Here is an 18,014-nt window from a genome sequence, read left to right as displayed (position 1 = left end):
TCAGGCATAGATAGATATGTTCTTGCTTAGTATGGACAAAGGAGAATGGGATTGAGAATGATAGATCCCACTCAATGGGCTGAATGATCTAATTCTGTTCTTAAATCTTCAGGTCTAAAACACTGGAATGAATCAGTTCAGTGTCATTTTTATTGCACTGCAAGGACAGTATCTCTCCAAAAGACCGAAGAAATTTTCTCACTCTGTTGTTGCAAACCTATTCAATAACTGGCAACAATGCTCCTGTTGTGCCTCTCTCAACCGACGCTAGTTAGTTCTCCACTCAAAGTAACTGGACCATCCCGGTATTACTGGCACTCGTGCCATGTTTGAAGGCTATTGTGGACCAGTAAATTGCTCAGAATCCAGAACTGCCTCGTACCGTTCATAGCATTTGTCCCAGACAGGGCAGGAAAGGGGAAATTAGCACCTTACTTTACAGTTAGGGACCTGGAGGTCCTGGTGGATGGATTGGTGCAGTGCAGAACTGTCCTCTTTCCCAAGGACAAGCACAGGAGGCCACGACACAAGACTCGGCCAGACTGATCCAAGGCTGTCCAGTGCCAATGCAGGCTCAACCACCAAAAGAACCATCCAGCAGTGCTGCAAGATCAGTGACCCCTGCTCCAACAGAAGAAGAGCCTCATTGTTCTGTGCTACCTCACATTCACCCTCTCTCTAATTCTGCACCACCCTTCAGCACAGCTCATGTAATACCATTCTCACCAAAGCATTCAATGTCTGTCTTCACCTGCTCTCGCCGACTTGAGGGCCCAAGGCGATTAATCCTCTATGTCTCTGTGCCTCTTGCTCTCACCCAGGAGACCTCACCTCCCTTCCCAAACATACATGAGCACTAACAAATGCACCAGCTCATTTCATCTCACTCAATCCCTCCCTTTGTTTCATCCAGGAAAAACAGCCCACAGTAGGGCAGAAAGAGCCAACACAGGTAGTGAGGTGTCTAACGTTCGACTTCTCACAACCTATGAGGACAGTGTCCTGACGATGGTCATCCTGAGCAGCCAACTGATTGCATCCAAGCCCCTCGAGTGATATCAGACAATGCCCTGGAGTTACCTAGATCTGCTGCCTGAAACTGCCTCCCTTGACTGGAGACCATTCCCCTCGGAACCTGAAGCATGACCATGAGGTTGGAGACAATGCAACGCGTTCTGTGCTTCTGCAGCTGGCACATGCTGCAGGTGTGAGATCAACATATCACGGTGCTGAACGGCAACACACCCACTCCTTTGATTGATGACTGCTGACAAACATGACAAGCTGTCTGGCTTTGTCTCGATGCCAAAAGGTTAATCAATATACTCGCATTATGAGTCTGTGAGGTGTGGCGGAGGGGGCAACCCATAAAAAGACAAGGCAAATGAAGACAAGGCAGAGGAGCTGTTAGCATTCATGCAGGGACAAAATGAGAGTGGAGAGCTCAAGCAAGGTGTCCTGATGTGTAACGTGGCCCAATACACGAATGGGTGCCTGTTCCTGCATATAAAAGTGCCCTGGCAGTAGCACTGCAATGAGGGGGGCTGCTGCAATCCAAAATGCAGCAATGAAGTACAGAAGAGTACTGAAAGCAGATGTGAGATGTGCTGAGGCTGGAACATGCCACATGTCAAAACTGTGGAGATGGGGTGCTACTGAAGGGTGTGGCTGCAGATGCTGGTGACTACTACCCAAGTTGGAGGTCCAGAGGAGCATTGAGCAATGTGCAAGCACCACACACCCACTCAGAATTTCATTTTGGTAATTCTGAGAGTCTAGTTTCTGTCTGGCAGGTAGAAAAAGTATTAATGAGGGTGGTACTGAGAAATAATCCATGCCTTTCAGTACTCCCTAGTGTGAATTTCCGCTCAATGTCTGCAATTTTACTGGAAAATGCAACATTTTGGTTTTGACATCCAGAAGGACCTTGAGCTGCAATCAATATGAAGGGTACGCACCTAATGAACAATGTCAAAATTGACAGTCACAATAATAATATAATATTGGAACACATCTCATGCAGACGAAGCTCAATTTAATATAAATGAAATATTGGAGGTGATTAGGGGTGTATAGAAGGACACTGAAAGTTTAACCCCGGACTTTCATCTCCAAGTCCTAGAATTATATCCAGCCCGGACTGAAAGAAAATAAAATTCTCTCCGCTTGCAAGGATTCCCCAATATACTGTCACAGTCCTCATACATTTCCAAGTGAAGTGCATAACATTATTCCTAAATGGAGTTTAGTAAACAATCTGACTGAGATTAGCTGAAGGACAATTAGTCTGGAAAATACCACAATGACACAGTTAGAACATAGAACATAGAACATAGAACAGTACAGCACAGAACAGGCCCTTCAGCCCACAATTTTGTGCCGACCATTGATCCTCATGTAAGCACCCTCAAATTTCTGTGACCATATGCATGTCCAGTAGTCTCTTAAATGACCCCAATGACCTTGCTTCCACAACTGCTGCTGGCAACGCATTCCATGCTCTCTCAACTCTCTGTGTAAAGAACTCGCCTCTGACATCCCCTCTATACTTTCCTCCGACCAGCTTAAAACTATGACCCCTCATGTTAGCCTTTTCTGCCCTAGGAAATAGTCTCTGGCTATCAACTCTATCTATGCCGCTTATTATCTTGTATACCTCAATTAGGTCCCCTCTCCTCCTCCTTTTCTCCAATGAAAAGAGTCCGAGCTCAGTCAACCTCTCTTCATAAGATAAGCCCTCCAATCCAGGCAGCATCCTGGTAAACCTCCTCTGAACCCTCTCCAAAGCATCCACATCTTTCCTATAATAGGGCGACCAGAACTGGGCGCATTACTCCAAGTGCGGTCTAACCAAAGTTTTACAGAGCTGCAACAAGATCTCACGACTCTTAAACTCAATCCCCCTGTTAATGAAAGCCAATACACCATATGCTTTCTTAACAACCCTGTCCACTTGGGTGGCCATTTTAAGGGATCTATGTATATGCACACCAAGATCCCTCTGTTCCTCCACACTGCCAAGAATCCTATCCTTAATCCTGTACTCAGCTTTCAAATTCGACCTTCCAAAATGCATCACCTCGCATTTATCCAGGTTGAACTCCATCTGCCACCTCTCAGCCCATCTCTGCATCCTGTCAATGTCCCGCTGCAGCCAACAACAGCCCTCTATACTGTCAACGACACCTCCTTGCTTCGTGTCATCTGCAAACTTGCTGACCCATGCTTCAATCCCCTCATCCAAGTCATTAATAAAAATTACAAACAGTAGAGGCCCAAGGACCAAGAGCCCTGTGGAACACCACTCACCACTGACTTCCAGGCAGAATATTTTCCTTCTACTACCACTCGCTGTCTTCTGTTGGCCAGCCAATTCTGTATCCAGACAGCTAAGTTCCCCTGTATCCCATTCCTCCTGACCTTCTGAATGAGCCTACCATGGGGAACCTTATCAAATGCCTTGCTGAAGTCCATATACACGACATCCACAGCTCGACCCTCATCAACTTTTCTAGTCACATCCTCAAAGAACTCGATAAGGTTTGTGAGGCATGACCTGCCCCTCACAAAGCCATTTATTCCTTGACATTAACTGGATGATGTTCATATTGTGTACTTTATACACATCTTTCTCCAGCACTATCATTTGTCACCGTGAAGAGCATTACAATCAGAGTGTCAAGACGTCTACATGATCCTGTACAGATCTGACCAAATGGAATCAAAAGTATATCACTTTCAATTTTATGATTTAAAACAAAAGTCGCTCAAACTTTCAACTACTTTCTCTGTTGAACTAAAATGAAATTAGAACATACTGAAACCTTATGTCATCAATACTCGGATTGATTTTAATCAGTCAACAATCTTCACATTTACTTAACTGATCATGTACATATCAAAATCCAATACGTCGCATGCAGTTTCATGCACCTTAGGACAATCTAAACATACTACATTAAAGTGTAAATCATAGATACGTATCAAAGACGCTCAGCAGCCAGTTCAGACACATGTCGACACAGAGTGACACATTGACCAAGTGATTTTGTTCCAAACCATCATAAATGGTCGTCAAACAGTTGATTACTTCAGTCACATTTCGACGTTGCTCGTTTTGTGTCAATTTGTGTTGATCCAAGACGCGTTGTGCTGTGTGCAACTCCAACAGATCCACTACAAAGGAGGAAGAAAACTAACTTCAATTACAGTTTTAACTTATTGGAGCTATTAAATAAAATTAATTCCTTTATTTGGCCTCGAAATAAATACAAGGATTCACAAAAGTACTCTGGAATGATGGAAACAGGCCATTTCCTTCTCAAATGCAAAATGTCAAATCTAACGAGGGAACCGTCAGTGATGCTGGTCATATTCTGTTGTTTGGTTCAGTAATTTCTGCAGAACAATGGTGGAGGAACAGTAGCTTTCTATGTCATGAAGCCCTCCTTTATATTTATGAAGCAGGACTCACAACAATTTAACCTCAAACATCCATCTCTTTCAACCGATGTTCATTCTCACGACATCCAAATCCAAAGTACAATCTAATTGGCTCTTTACCCGTTTAAAATAGTGGATCTTACAACCCATATTTCACTTCTGGTAATCAGCATTCTTTCAAATCACACTATGCCACAGCTATTAAGTGTGTTAATCACACATTCTTGTTAATTTTAAAAAGGTGCTCTGTTACCTAGGTTTTGAACTAGATTTCTCTTGTAATTTTGCTATTTTGTCATACATATGGTATGTTCTACAGTGTCTACCAAAAACAATTAGTAGTTAACCAAGTATCACTTCAATGTTAGTTCACATGATGCCAACAAAATCTGGCAAACTTCATCAAAACATCAAATGCCAGTCGAACCACTCGAAATATAACAGAACCTCCATAAATAAAATCTAATGGCAATGTGAGGAATGAAGCGCCCAGAGATATGCATTCATGTGACTGAAATCATTGATTTTCTCGGCTTCTAACCCTTCCACAGGCAGCAAGATCCTGGCCCATGAACATTGACTGCTTCAAAAAAATTCCTCTTTACAACCCCTACATCTTTTCCCCAAAACATGAATGCATTCCCTTCTCCTTGTAACATCATCCATCAGCCATGGGAACACAGCCTTTCCACGTTTATTTTACCCCAACTGATCATAATCCTTTATGTTTCATTAACTACTTATTAATCCCCTGTACTCCAATGAAAATAGCATTAGCTAAATTTGTTGATAAAATGTCACATTCCTAAAATACGTTGGGTAAATTCCATCATTATTATTCAATACTACCAAAATTATTACCCTTGAAGTTTAGTCACCAGATTTGGCTGCATCATTCCAGTCCTATTTCAAGGTTCAGGATAACTTCTTTGTTTTAGCACTGCATGAGCTCGATTATACAGCCCCATCCCACAGATACGAAGGTGGGAAGAAACACATAAAATCTGGAGGGCACTGTGTGTATATGTGTGGAAGTTCTGGGGAACTGTCAAGCAGCCTGCCTATCCTTTGGCCTGCTGAGACCAGTTGATGGCAATTTAAGAGATCCCCTCTATTGCCTAAGGAGATAGATGTCAATCAGAAAGACAGTCAGCTTTAGATGCATAATCCAGCCTAGAAAACGTGAGTTGGAAGGGGAACCTCATTCGCAGGCCCCTTGGCCTGATCCTAGGCACTTCACACCCTTAAACTCTCATCCAACCTTTCAACAACCCCTAACAACCCTCGGCCACTCCGTACCTCTCGTCGGGGACCCGCCCTCCAGCCATCAGCAACTTCAGACTCTTCTGAGCTCTAAGTGGCCAGGAGTTTGACAAGGTAGAACTTCCATCCAAGAGGGTGCCTGATGTCCTGCCTCCAGCCATTTAATGCTGCAGGGCAGATGTGAAGAGCATGGGCAGGCTCCTATTTGGCATTTCAACTGGGAGAGACCTGAGCAGGAGCTGGGGCAACAGCACCATGTCGAGTACTATTTATCAGACCGAAACTTCCATATCCTCAGCATTCTCTCCAATGTTCTGCCAATTCAACAGTCAGTGCCCAAGGTTAGTGGGAAACCAGAAATAAGGAAAGATTTCAAAGCTGAGAAATAGAAAAGAAACAGACAATAAGAGCTTATTTGAACAAATGAAGGAAGAGGTCAAAGTGAACGCAGATCCCTTAAAGAATGAAGGCTGCAAAAATAATAATGGGGAATCAGGAAATGGCAAATGAGACAAATAAATACTTTATGTCAGTCTTCACAGCAAAAGGCACAAATACCATCTCAAAAATATTTAGTGAACAAAGAGCAAAAAGCAGACAGGAAATATCACCAGAGAAAAGGTGCTCGGGAAACTAATGGGGCTAAAGGTCGAGAGGTATCCTGGACCTGATGTACTCTGCACTAGGATATTAAAAGATGTAGCCACAGAGATACTGGATGCACTGACAGTCATCTTCCAAATATCCTGGGAATCTGGAACATTTCAAGCAGTAGATGGGAATACTGCCAATGTAACAACTTGATATGAAAAGGAAGGATGACAAAAAATAGGCAACCTCTCATTGGGAAAATATTGCAGTCTGTTGTAAAAGCTGCAACAGCAGGTCATGTGGTCTGGCAATACTATGGCTTTAAGAGGTGTATTTTGTCCTGGCTTGTGTTCTTCTCGAAACCAATAAACAACTCGTGAGGCCTTGGGGTTTTATTTTTTGGAAGTTGTAACAACAAAAGCAGCATGCATGAATGGGTAATTTCCAAAGAAGGGTCTCAGCCAAGACATCAGCTTTCCTGCTCCTCTGATGCTGCATGGCCTGTTGTGTTCATCCAGCTCTACACCTTGTTATCTCAGATTCTCCAGCATCAGCAGTTCTTACTATCTCAGTATGAATGGGTCATGTCAGGCTCCCACAGAACCAAGGTTTTCGTTGAGATTTCGACAGTTGTTGAGGTTTGAAGTTGGCTGTGGAAGCTGTTATCTCTCTCTCTCTCTCTGTGTGCTAAAAGCAGGGGTTCTCTTTCTGCTACCAGAATCATGTGAGACAATCTGTTTTACTGACTTTGCCTTTGCCAAGATGTGTTTGTGGGATATTATGATATTGGAACAGTTGTTGTTTAGTAGTTAAGTAATATATTATTCAATTAAGTTTTCCAGTAGAGTTAAACTAATCTTAATTCTTCTTTCTTTTGCTTGCATTTTAACTGGGGGGAAAGTGGTTTTGCTTAAAGCTGAGTGGTGTGCCCAATCGATTTACATCTGGAACACAGCACCTTAGAATTGTCTTTAAATAAAAGTTTGAGTCTATGTTGTCTCCTTGATACCTATGTGTGGGGATTTGATCGAGTCCATAACAGTGGAAGCAGATAATATAATCAAGCAAAGTCAGCATAGCTTCATGGTGGGGAAATTGTGCCTGGCAATTTTTAAAAAATTCTTTGAGTAAGTAACAGACAGGATAGATAAAACAGAACCAGTAGATGTATTGTGTTTAGATTTTAAAATGGCACTTGAAAAAATATCGCCCGAAGTTTACCTAATATAAGAAAAAACACATAATTTTGGGATAGTATATTAGCATGTTTTCAGAATTGGTCAAAGAACAGAAAATAGGCAGTTGGGCTGAAGGGAGAGATAATGGGAACTGCAGATGCTGGAGAATCCAAGACAACAAAGTGTGAAGCTGGACGAACACAACAGGCCAAATAGCATCTCAGGAGCACAAAAGCTGAAGTTTTGGGCCGAGACCCTTCATCAGAGACGGGGATGGGGAGAGGGTTCTGAAATAAATAGGGAGAGACGGGGAGGCGGACTGAAGATGGATAGAGGAGAAGATAGGTGGAGAAGAGAGTGTAGGTGGGGAGGTGGAGAGGGGATAGGTCAGTCCGGGGAGGACAGACAGGTCATGGAGGCGGGATGAGATAGTAGGTCGGAAATGGAGGTGCGGCTTGAGGTGGGAGGAGGGGTTAGGTGAGAGGAAGAACAGGTTAGGGAGGCGGGGATGAGCTGGGCTGGATTTGGGATGCAGTTGGGGGAGGAGACGAGCTGGGCAGGTTTTGGGATGCAGTGGGGGAGGGGGAGATTTTAAAACTTATGAAGCCCACATTCATACCATTGGGCTGCAGGGTTCCAAAGCGGAATATGAGTTGCTGTTCCTGCAACCTTCAGGTGGCATCATTGTGGCACTGCAGGAAGCCCATGATGGACAGGTCGTCAAAAGAATGGGAGGGGGAGTTAAAATGGTCTGCGACTGGGAGGTGCAATTGTTTATAGAACATAGAACATAACAGCACAGTACAGGCCCTTGGCCCTCGATGTTGTGCCGACCTGTCATACTGATCTGAAGCCCATCTAACCGACACTATTCCATGTACGTCCATATGCTTATCCAATGACGACTTACATGTACCTAAAGTTGGCGAATCTACTACAGTTGCAGGTAAAGCGTTTCATTCCCTCAATACTCTCTGAGAAAACAAACTACCTCTGACATCTGTCCTCTATCTTTCACCCCTCAATTTAAAGCTATGCCCCCTCGTGCTCGCCGTCACCATCCCAGGGAAAAGGCTCTCATAGCCACCCTATCTAACCCTCTGATTATCTTATATGTCTCAATTAAGTCACCTCTCAACCTTCTTGTCTCGAAGAAAAACAGCCTCAAGTCCCTCAGCCTTTCCTCGTAAGACCTTCCCTCCATACCAGGCAACATCCTAGTAAATCTCCTCTGCACCCTTTCCAAAGCTTCCACATCCTTCCTGTAATGCAGTGACCAGAACTGTACGCAGTACTCCAAGTGCAGCCACACCAGAGTTTTGTACAGCTGCAGCATGCCATCTTGGTTCCGGAACTTGATCCCTCTATCAATAAAAGCTAAAACACTGTATGCCTTCTTAACAGCCCTGTCAACCTGGGTGGCAACTTTCAAGGATCTGTGTACATGGACACCGAGATCTCTCTGCTCATCTACACTAAGAATCTTACCATTAGCCCAGTACTTTGCCTTCTGGTTACTCCTACCAAAGTGCATCACCTCACACTTGTCTGCATTAAACTCCATTTGCCACCTCTCAGCTCAGCTCTGCAGCCTATCTACGTCTCTCTGCAAACTACAGCAACATTCGACACTATCCACAACTCCACCGACCTTAGTGTTGTCTGCAAATTTACGAACCCATCCTTCTACACCCTCATCCAGGTCATTTAAAAAAAATGACAAACAGCAGTGGACCCAACACCGACCCTTGTGGTACACCACTAGTAACTGGTCTTCAGGATGAACATTTCCCATCAACTCCCACCCTCTGTCTTCTTTCAGCAAGCCAATTTCCGATCCAAACTGCTATGTCTCCCACGATTCCATTCCTCCGCATTTTGTACAAGAGCCTCCTGTGGGGAACCTTATCGAATGCCTTGCTGAAATCCATATACACCACATCAACCGGTTTACTCTCATCTACCTGTTTGGTCACCTTCTCAAAGAACTCAATAAGGTTTGTGAGGCACGAACTTCCCTTCACAAAACCGTGCTGACTATCCCTAATCAGTTTAATCCTTTCCAGATTATTATAAATCCTATCCCTTATAACCTTTTCCAACACTTTACCAACAACTGAAGTAAGGCTCACTGGTCTATAATTACCAGGGTTGTCTCTACTCCCTTTCTTGAACAGGGGAACCACATTTGCAATCCTCCAATCATGTGGCACTATTCCTGTCGACAATGACGAGTTAAAGATCAATGGCAACGGCTCGGCAATCTCCTCCCTGGCTTCCCAGAGGATCCTAGGATAAATCCCATCCGGCCCAGGGGACTTATCTATCTTCACCCTCTGTAGGATTTCTAATACCTCTTCCTTGTGAACCTCAATCCCACCTACTCTAGTAGCCTGTATCTCAGTATTCTCCTCGACAACATTGTCGTTTTCTAGAGTGAATACTGTTGAAAAATATTCATTTCGTGCTTCCCCTATCTCCTCTGACACCACACACATCTTCCCACTATTATGGTTGATTGGCCCTCATCTTACTCTCGTCATTCTTTTCTCTTTTATCTTATTTATCTTCATGATGTACTTTATGAACAATACCACACTTCCCCAAATCACTTTAAACCATTGGAACCATAACAACTTGCAGGTATCTCCAATTAGCTAACTTCTTCCATTGAAGCACAGCAAGGACCAAGTCCTACAGGGTGAAAATGTTAGAAACAGCAACAAGCGCTGTCCTGCCGAGCCTTACCTAACTTCGTTACTGACCAAACTCCCAGCACCCAGCTCAAAGTTGCACAATTGCTCAAGCTTTGCATTTCAGAGAGTGGCTATTGTAAACATGGAAGATAGGAGCAGGGAGGAGGCCAATTGGCTCTCCGAGTCTGCTCCACCATTCCTTCTGATCATGACTGATCATCCAACTCAATCGCCTAATCCTGCTTTCTCTCCATAACCTTTGATCCCATTCACCCCAAGTGTTATATCTAGCCATGTCTTGAATACGTTCAATGTTTTACCATCAATTACTTCCTTTGGTAATGATTTCCACTGGCTCACCATTCCTTGGGTCAAGAAATACCTCCTCACAAGCATCCTAAATCGTCTATCCTGAATCGTCATACTGTGACCCCTGGTTCTGGACACACCCACCACTGGGAACTGCATCTATCCTGTCCAGTCCTGTTCGAATTTTATAAGTCTCTGTGTGATCCACCTCATTCATTTGAATTCCAGCGAAAACAATCCTAACCGAGTCAATTTCTGATCATACATCAGATCTGCCATCCCCCGAATCAGCCTGATAAACATTCGGTGCACTGATAAACTAAGAGAGTAACAGCATCCTTCTGCAGAAGGGGAGCACAAAACTGCACACACTATATTCTAGGTGCGGCTTCACTAAGGCGCTGTGCAACTGCAAAAACACATTCTGGCTCCTGTACTCAAAACCTCTCGGAATGAAGGCCAACATACCATTTCAGAGATGGTAGGAACTGCCATTGCTGGAGAATCTGAGATAACAAGGTGTGGAGCTGGATGAACACAGCTGGCCAAGTGGTATCAGAGGAGCAGGAAAGATGGCGTTTCAGGTTTGGGCCCTTCTTCAGAAATGGGAGAGGGGAAGGGGATTCTGAAATAAATAAAGCGAGAAGGGGAGGTGGATAGAAGATGGATAGAGTAGAAGGTAGGTGGAGAGGAAACAGACAGATCAAAGAGTCAGCGATGGAGCCAGTGAAAGTGAGTGTTGGTGAGGAGTTAAGATGGGGGTTCGTCAGTCAAGGGAAGGCAGACAGGTCAAGGAGGCAGGGATTACGCTGGTAGGTAGGAGGTGGAGTGGGGATTAGACTGAGAGTTTGGGTTAGGGCTAGGTTTAGGGTTAGAGTTACACCCTAACCCCCACCCCACCTCCTACCTACAAGCCTCATCCATGCCTCCTTGACCTGTCCGTCTTCCCTTGACTGGTCAACGCCCTTCCTAACATTTGTCTTTAGCAGTCGCTTTCTCTTCACGTGTCTATAGAAACTCTTTGTGTCAGTCTTTATGTTCCCTGTATGCTTACATTTGTACTGCATTTACTCCTTCTTAATCAATCCCTTGGTCCTTCTTTGCTAAATTCGAAATTGCTGCCAATCCTCAAATGTCGTTTACTTGGATCAGATTCTATCGCTAATTTCCTTTGTTAAGTCATGGATTGGCCCTCTTACCCATTTTGCTTTAATGCCAGACAGGATTAAACAGTTGTTGCAGTCCCCCGACGTGTTCCTTAAATGTTTGCCATTGCCTATCCACTGACATCTCTTTAAGCAACTCTTTCCTATCTATCAAGGCTAACTTCATGCTTCATATCTTCAGCTTTCATGATTAAGATACAGCATCCTGGTCTCAAAATCAACTCTCTCACTCTCCATCCTGATTTTAAAAATTCTATCATGTTATGGTCACTCATCTCTAAGAAATCTTGCACAGCTAGATTGGCAATGATTCCCTTCTCATTACATAGAACATAGAACATAGAACAGTACAGCACAGAACAGGCCCTTCAGCCCACAATGTTGTGCCAACCATTGATCCTCATGTAAGCACCCTCAAATTTCTGTGACCATATGCATGTCCAGCAGTCTCTTAAATGTCTCCAATCACCTTGCTTCCACAACTGCTGCTGGCAACGCATTCCATGCTCTCACAACTCGCTGTGTAAAAAACCCGCCTCTGACATCCCCTCTATACTTTCTTCCAACCAGCTTAAAATTATGACCCCTCATGTTAGCCTTTTCTGCCCTGGGAAATAGTCTCTGGCTATCAACTCTATCTATGCCGCTCATTATCTTGTATACCTCAATTAGGTCCCCTCTCCTCCTCCTTTTCTCCAATGAAAAGAGTCCGAGCTCAGTCAACCTCTCTTCATAAGATAAGCCCTCCAGTCCAGGCAGCATCCTGGTAAACCTCCTCTGAACCCTCTCCAAAGCATCCACATCTTTCCTATAATAGGGCGACCAGAACTGGGCGCATTATTCCAAGTGCGGTCTAACCAAAGTTTTACAGAGCTGCAACAAGATCTCACGACTCTTAAACTCAATCCCCCTGTTAATGAAAGCCAATACACCATATGCTTTCTTGACAACCCTGTCCACTTGGGTGGCCATTTTAAGGGATCTATGTATCTGCACACCAAGATCCCTCTGTTCCTCCACACTGCCAAGAATCCTATCCTTAATCCTGTACTCAGCTTTCAAATTCGACCTTCCAAAATGCATCACCTCGCATTTATCCAGGTTGAACTCCATCTGCCACCTCTCAGCCCATCTCTGCATCCTGTCAATGTCCCGCTGCAGCCTACAACAGCCCTCTATACTGTCAACGACACCTCCTTGCTTCGTGTCATCTGCAAACTTGCTGACCCATCCTTCAATCCCCTCATCCAAGTCATTAATAAAAATTACAAACAGTAGAGGCCCAAGGACCAAGAGCCCTGTGGAACACCACTCACCACTGACTTCCAGGCAGAATATTTTCTTTCTACTACCACTCGCTGTCTTCTGTTGGCCAACCAATTCTGTATCCAGACAGCTAAGTTCCCCTGTATCCCATTCCTCCTGACCTTCTGAATGAGCCTACTATGGGGAACCTTATCAAATGCCTTGCTGAAGTCCATATACACGACATCCACAGCTCGACCCTCATCAACTTTTCTAGTCACATCCTCAAAGAACTCGATAAGGTTTGTGAGGCATGACCTGCCCCTCACAAAGCCGTGTTGACTGCATTTAATCAAGCCATGCTCTTCCAGATGGTCAGAAATCCTATCCATCAGAATCCTTTCGAACACCTTGCAGACGACAGGCGTGAGACTTACTGGTCTGTAACTGCCGGGGATTTCCCTATTTCCTTTCTTGAAGAGAGGAATTACATTTGCCTCTCTCCAGTCCTCAGGTCAGACTCCAGTGGAGAGCGAGGATGCAAAGATCTTCGCGAGTGGCGAAGCAATTGCATTTCTCGTTTCCCAAAGCAGCCGGGGACAAATCTGGTCCAGGCCTGGCAACTTGTCAATCTTAATGTTTGACAAAACTTTCAGCACGTCAGCTTCCTCTATCTCTATCCATTCCAGCATGCACACCTGCTCTTCAAAGGTTTCATTCACTACAAAGTTTGTTTCTTTCGTAAAGACAAAAGCAAAAAACTCATTTAGGGCTTCCCCTACCACCTCAGACTCCACACACACAAGTTCCCTATGCTATCCCTGATCGGCCCGACTCTTTCTTTGACCATTCTCTTATTCCTCACCTAAGTGTAAAATGCCTTTGTGTTCTCCCTAATCCGTTCTGCCAAGCCTTTCTTGTGCCCCCTCCTGGCTCTCCTCAGACCATTTTTGAGCTCTTTCCTCGCCTGCCTGTAATCCTCTAGAACTGAGCTTGACCCTAGCTTCGTCCACCTTATGTAAGCTACATAGAACATAGAACAGTACAGCACAGAACAGGCCCTTCAGCCCACGATGTTGTGCCAACCATTGATCCTCATGTAAGCACCCTCAAATTTCTGTGACCATATGCATGTCCAGCAGTCTCTTAAATGAACCCAATGACCTTGCTTCCACAACTACTGCTGGCAACGCATTCCGTGCTCTCACAACTCTCTGTGTAAAGAACCCGCCTCTGACATCCCCTCTATACTTTCCTCCAACCAGCTTAAAACTATGACCCCTCGTGTCAGCCATTTCTGCCCTGGGAAATAGTCTCTGGCTATCAACTCTATCTATGCCTCTCATTATCTTGTAAACCTCAGTTAGGTCCCCTCTCCTCCTCCTTTTCTCCAATGAAAAGAGTCCGAGCTCAGTCAATCTCTCTTTATAAGATAAGCCCTCCAGTCCAGGCGGCATCCTGGTCAACCTCCTCTGAACCCTCTCCAAAGCATCCACCTTCTTCCTTTTGATGAGAAGCTCCACAGCTCTCGTCATCCAAGGTTCCTTTTTCTTACCCCTTCTTGCCTGTCTCAGAGGGACATATTTACTCATCACTCACAACAACTGTTCCTTAAACAGTCTCCACATGTCTATAGTGCCCTTACCATGGAACAATTGCTCCCAGTCCATGCTTCCCAACTCATGTCTAATCGCATCATAGTTTCCACTTCCCCAATTAAATATCTTCGCATTTTGTCTAATCCTCTCCTTCTCCATAGCTATGTACAATGTGAGGCAGTTATGGTCACTATCACCAAAATGCTCTCCCACCACAAGATCTGAGACCTGCCCCGGCTCGTTTCCGAGCACCAAGTCTAGAATGGCCTCTCCCCTCGTCGGCCTGTCAACGTACTGAGTTAGGAAACCCTCCTGAACACACCTTACAAAAACAGCACCATTCAAATCTCCTGCTCGAAGGAGGTTCCAATCAATATTGGGAAAGTTAAAGTCACCCATTACAACAACCCTACTACGTCCGCACTTTACCAAAATCTGCCGACCTATGCTTTCTTCAATCTCCCTGCTGCTATTGGGGGGCCTGTAGTAAACCCCTAACGAGGTGACTACTCCCTTGCTGTTCCCAATTTCCACCCACACTGACTCGGTAGGCAGATCTTCCTCGACAATGGAAGCTTCTGTAGCTGTGATACCCTCTCTGATTAGTAGTGCTACACCGCCTCCTCTTTTTCCACCCTCCCTATTCTTTTTAAATGCTCTAAACCCTGGAATATCCAGCAACCATTCCTGCCCCTGAGAAACCCATGTCTCTGTTATGGCCACAACATCATAGCACCAGGTACTGATCCATGCTCTAAGTTCATCACTTTTATTCCTGATACTCCTTGAGTTAAAGCAAACACACTTTAACCGGTCCCTTGGTTTCTTCCCAGGAAAATCCTTCCCACTAGCTGGTCTACCTCTTGCTACTGCCTCACCTGCATCAACTCTCACCTCCGGTATACAGCTCAGGTTCCCACCCACCTGCCATACTAGTTTAAACCCTCTCAAACTACTCGAGCAAACCTTCCACCCAGGACATTGGTCCCCTTCCAGTTCAGATGCAACCCGTCCATCTTGTACAGGTCCCACCTTCCCCAGAAGGCATCCCAATTGTCTACATATCTGAAGCCCTCCCTCCTACACCAGCTGCGCAGCCACGTGTTAAGCTGCGCCCGCTCCCTGTTCCTCGCCTCGCTATCTCGTGGCACCGGTAGTAAACGAGAGAACACTACTCTGTTCGTCCTGCTTTGCAGCTTCCATCCTAACTCCCTGAAATCACTTTTTATATCCTCAATCCTTTTTCTGGCTATATCATTAATCCCAATATGTAACACGATTTCTCGCTGTTCGCCCTCCCCTTTTAGAACCTTATACACCCGATCGGAGACGTCCTGGACCCTGGCACCAGGGAGGCAACATACCTTCTGGGAATCCCGATCCTGACCTTTAACGTGCGTTTCCTTAGCTGTGGTGGAGTGATGACCCTCATTCCCCACAGGAGACCTCCTCCTTGTATAGATAGTTCTAGCTTCCACATGACATGTGGTTTCAGTTCCAGTTGCTCCATTTGCAGTACCACACCCACCACTCACGTAGTCGTGGGTTATTTTGACTGTCTCTCTTAATTTGTCCTACCGTTGCCAGAGCGTTCCCTACTTGCTCAAAGTAGAAAATGTCTACATAAGGACTGTTTGTTGTCAACTCATTTGGCAAGGGTAATCTAAAATCCTTCAGCATTCTCTCCTAAGTGTCTGATTTACAGCATCCCACAGTGAACTTCAGTTTTTACTTTTGAAGGGGACTTGTATAATGCCATGGCATCAATGATATGGCCTTAGTATTGTATGGAAATCTTTTTTAAAAAATCACAGTCAGTTTTCCTCACTTCTTCAAATCTAACTTGTGAGGATGCTCTTTTTTAGGTTCTCCCTGTGAGTAAAACATTGTCTTGGTAACACTGGACTCCTTTCAATCCACTTCAAATCTGATCCATGGCATGTTAGAATAATCCAAGCACAGATGGATTTCAAATGGAAATCTCTTGTTTTTGAATACTACTTTACGTGTCACAATAATCAAGTATTCCCGTGACTTAGGATCTCTATTCATCTGGAGATAGACTTGACTAAGGTCAATCTTACTGAAAAGCAGACCTCTAGCTGGTCCAACAAGTAGGTCATCGATTACAAGCAAAGCATACTGCTCAGCACATAGTGCTGGATTAGTAGCGAACTTGTAAGCAACGCAGATGTATACTCCATCTATCAGTGGAATGATAGGTGTGGGCCAATCATTTTTGGATTCAAGGATTCCAATCTTGACCAGTGTCACTCAATTATGGTCATAGTGTCATAGAGGCATACAGCATCGAAACAGAACACTTTGGTCCAACTCATCTACGCGAACAGAATATCCTAAATTAATCTAATCCCATTTACCAGTATTTGGCCCATATCCTCTAAACCCTTCCTATTCATGTACCCATCCAAGTGCTTTTTAAATATCCTAATTGTACATGCTTCCACCACTTCCTCTGGCAGCTCATTCCTTACACACACCATCCTCTGCTTGGAAAACGTTGCCCCTTACGTTCATTTTAAATCTTTCCCCCCTCACCTTAAAGCTGTGCCGTCTAGTTTTTGACTCCACTACTTGAAGGAAAAGACCTTGGCTACTCATCCTATCCATGCCCCTCATGATTTTATAAACCTCCAAGTTCTCCCCTCAGCCTCCAAAACTGCAGGCCAAGTAGTCTAATCAGCCTCCCCATAGCTCAAATCCTCCACCCTGGCAACATCATTGGAAATCCTTTCTGAGCCCTGTCAAGTAGGTTTAATTCTGCCTCAACCTTTAGTCTGATTGCACGAGGCACTGATCCTGCCTTGCAACATTTTGCTTGACTCTCATACTTGATTTTCAATTCGACAGAGGTCTTCCCCATGTCTCCCAGATCCCGATGACAATAATGGCACACTTCTTTCGAATTTTGCAATGAATCAGTTTCAGAATCTGACAAGCAACTCAGTTCAACCCAACTGAGTTTGATTTTTTTTCCAGCCATGGTCCTCCCAGTGAAACTAGCAGATTATCCATGCTGTCATTGTTACATGTAGATTTTTTTCCTACTCTTCACTTTCAGTACTTTTGCTGTACTCTGTTCATATTTCTTTCTCAAACACACCCATTCAATGGGCCCTTTATTGCCGCAGTTTCTGCATACGACTAATTTATACCAGCAATTTGCTGTTGAGTGAAGTGCTCTTTCACACCAATGGCAGTTGTGAGTCTGTGTTGGTGCTCATCTCTCAGCTGCCACTATTCCTACTATTTCTTCATAAGTTTTGAAACCCGGCTTCTCTGGTTGTACCAGGCTCCTCAGGTGACTAAGGACATTCCCACACCCTGCCATAATACCAGGAACAATGGATTCGCTGGGTGGAGGAATTTCAGGTCTCTTTACTATAAAATATTTAACAGCTGATCTGTGGCAAGATCAAACAGGGACAGCAGGGATTTATGAAAGGGACAGAGGGAAATCACACTTGAAAATTTTTAGGGGATTCTTTGTGGATGTAACTCATT

At 44.5% G+C, this 18,014-nt stretch overlaps 1 protein-coding gene across 15 annotated transcripts in view; it reads right to left on the bottom strand.

Annotated features, from left to right (window-relative positions):
- The window catches only part of LOC132210854 (utrophin-like), a 247,310-nt gene that overhangs the window by 40,817 nt on the left and 188,479 nt on the right, over positions 1-18,014 (bottom strand). The window contains exon 6 of one of the 15 annotated variants that reach the window (XR_009447039.1): positions 4,362-4,398. The exons of the other annotated variants lie outside the window; for them this stretch is intronic. The gene's annotated coding sequence lies outside the window, so the exon portion shown is untranslated. Of the gene's footprint in view, positions 1-4,361; positions 4,399-18,014 lie in introns of those variants that run through there. 15 annotated transcript variants of the gene reach the window in all.

The sequence above is a fragment of the Stegostoma tigrinum genome, chromosome 21 (genome assembly GCF_030684315.1).
Source record: "Stegostoma tigrinum isolate sSteTig4 chromosome 21, sSteTig4.hap1, whole genome shotgun sequence".
In the NCBI taxonomy this organism is placed as follows: Eukaryota; Metazoa; Chordata; class Chondrichthyes; order Orectolobiformes; family Stegostomatidae; genus Stegostoma; species Stegostoma tigrinum.
Note: the sequence above shows the minus strand (reverse complement) of the source record. Positions and strands in the feature narration are given on the sequence as shown.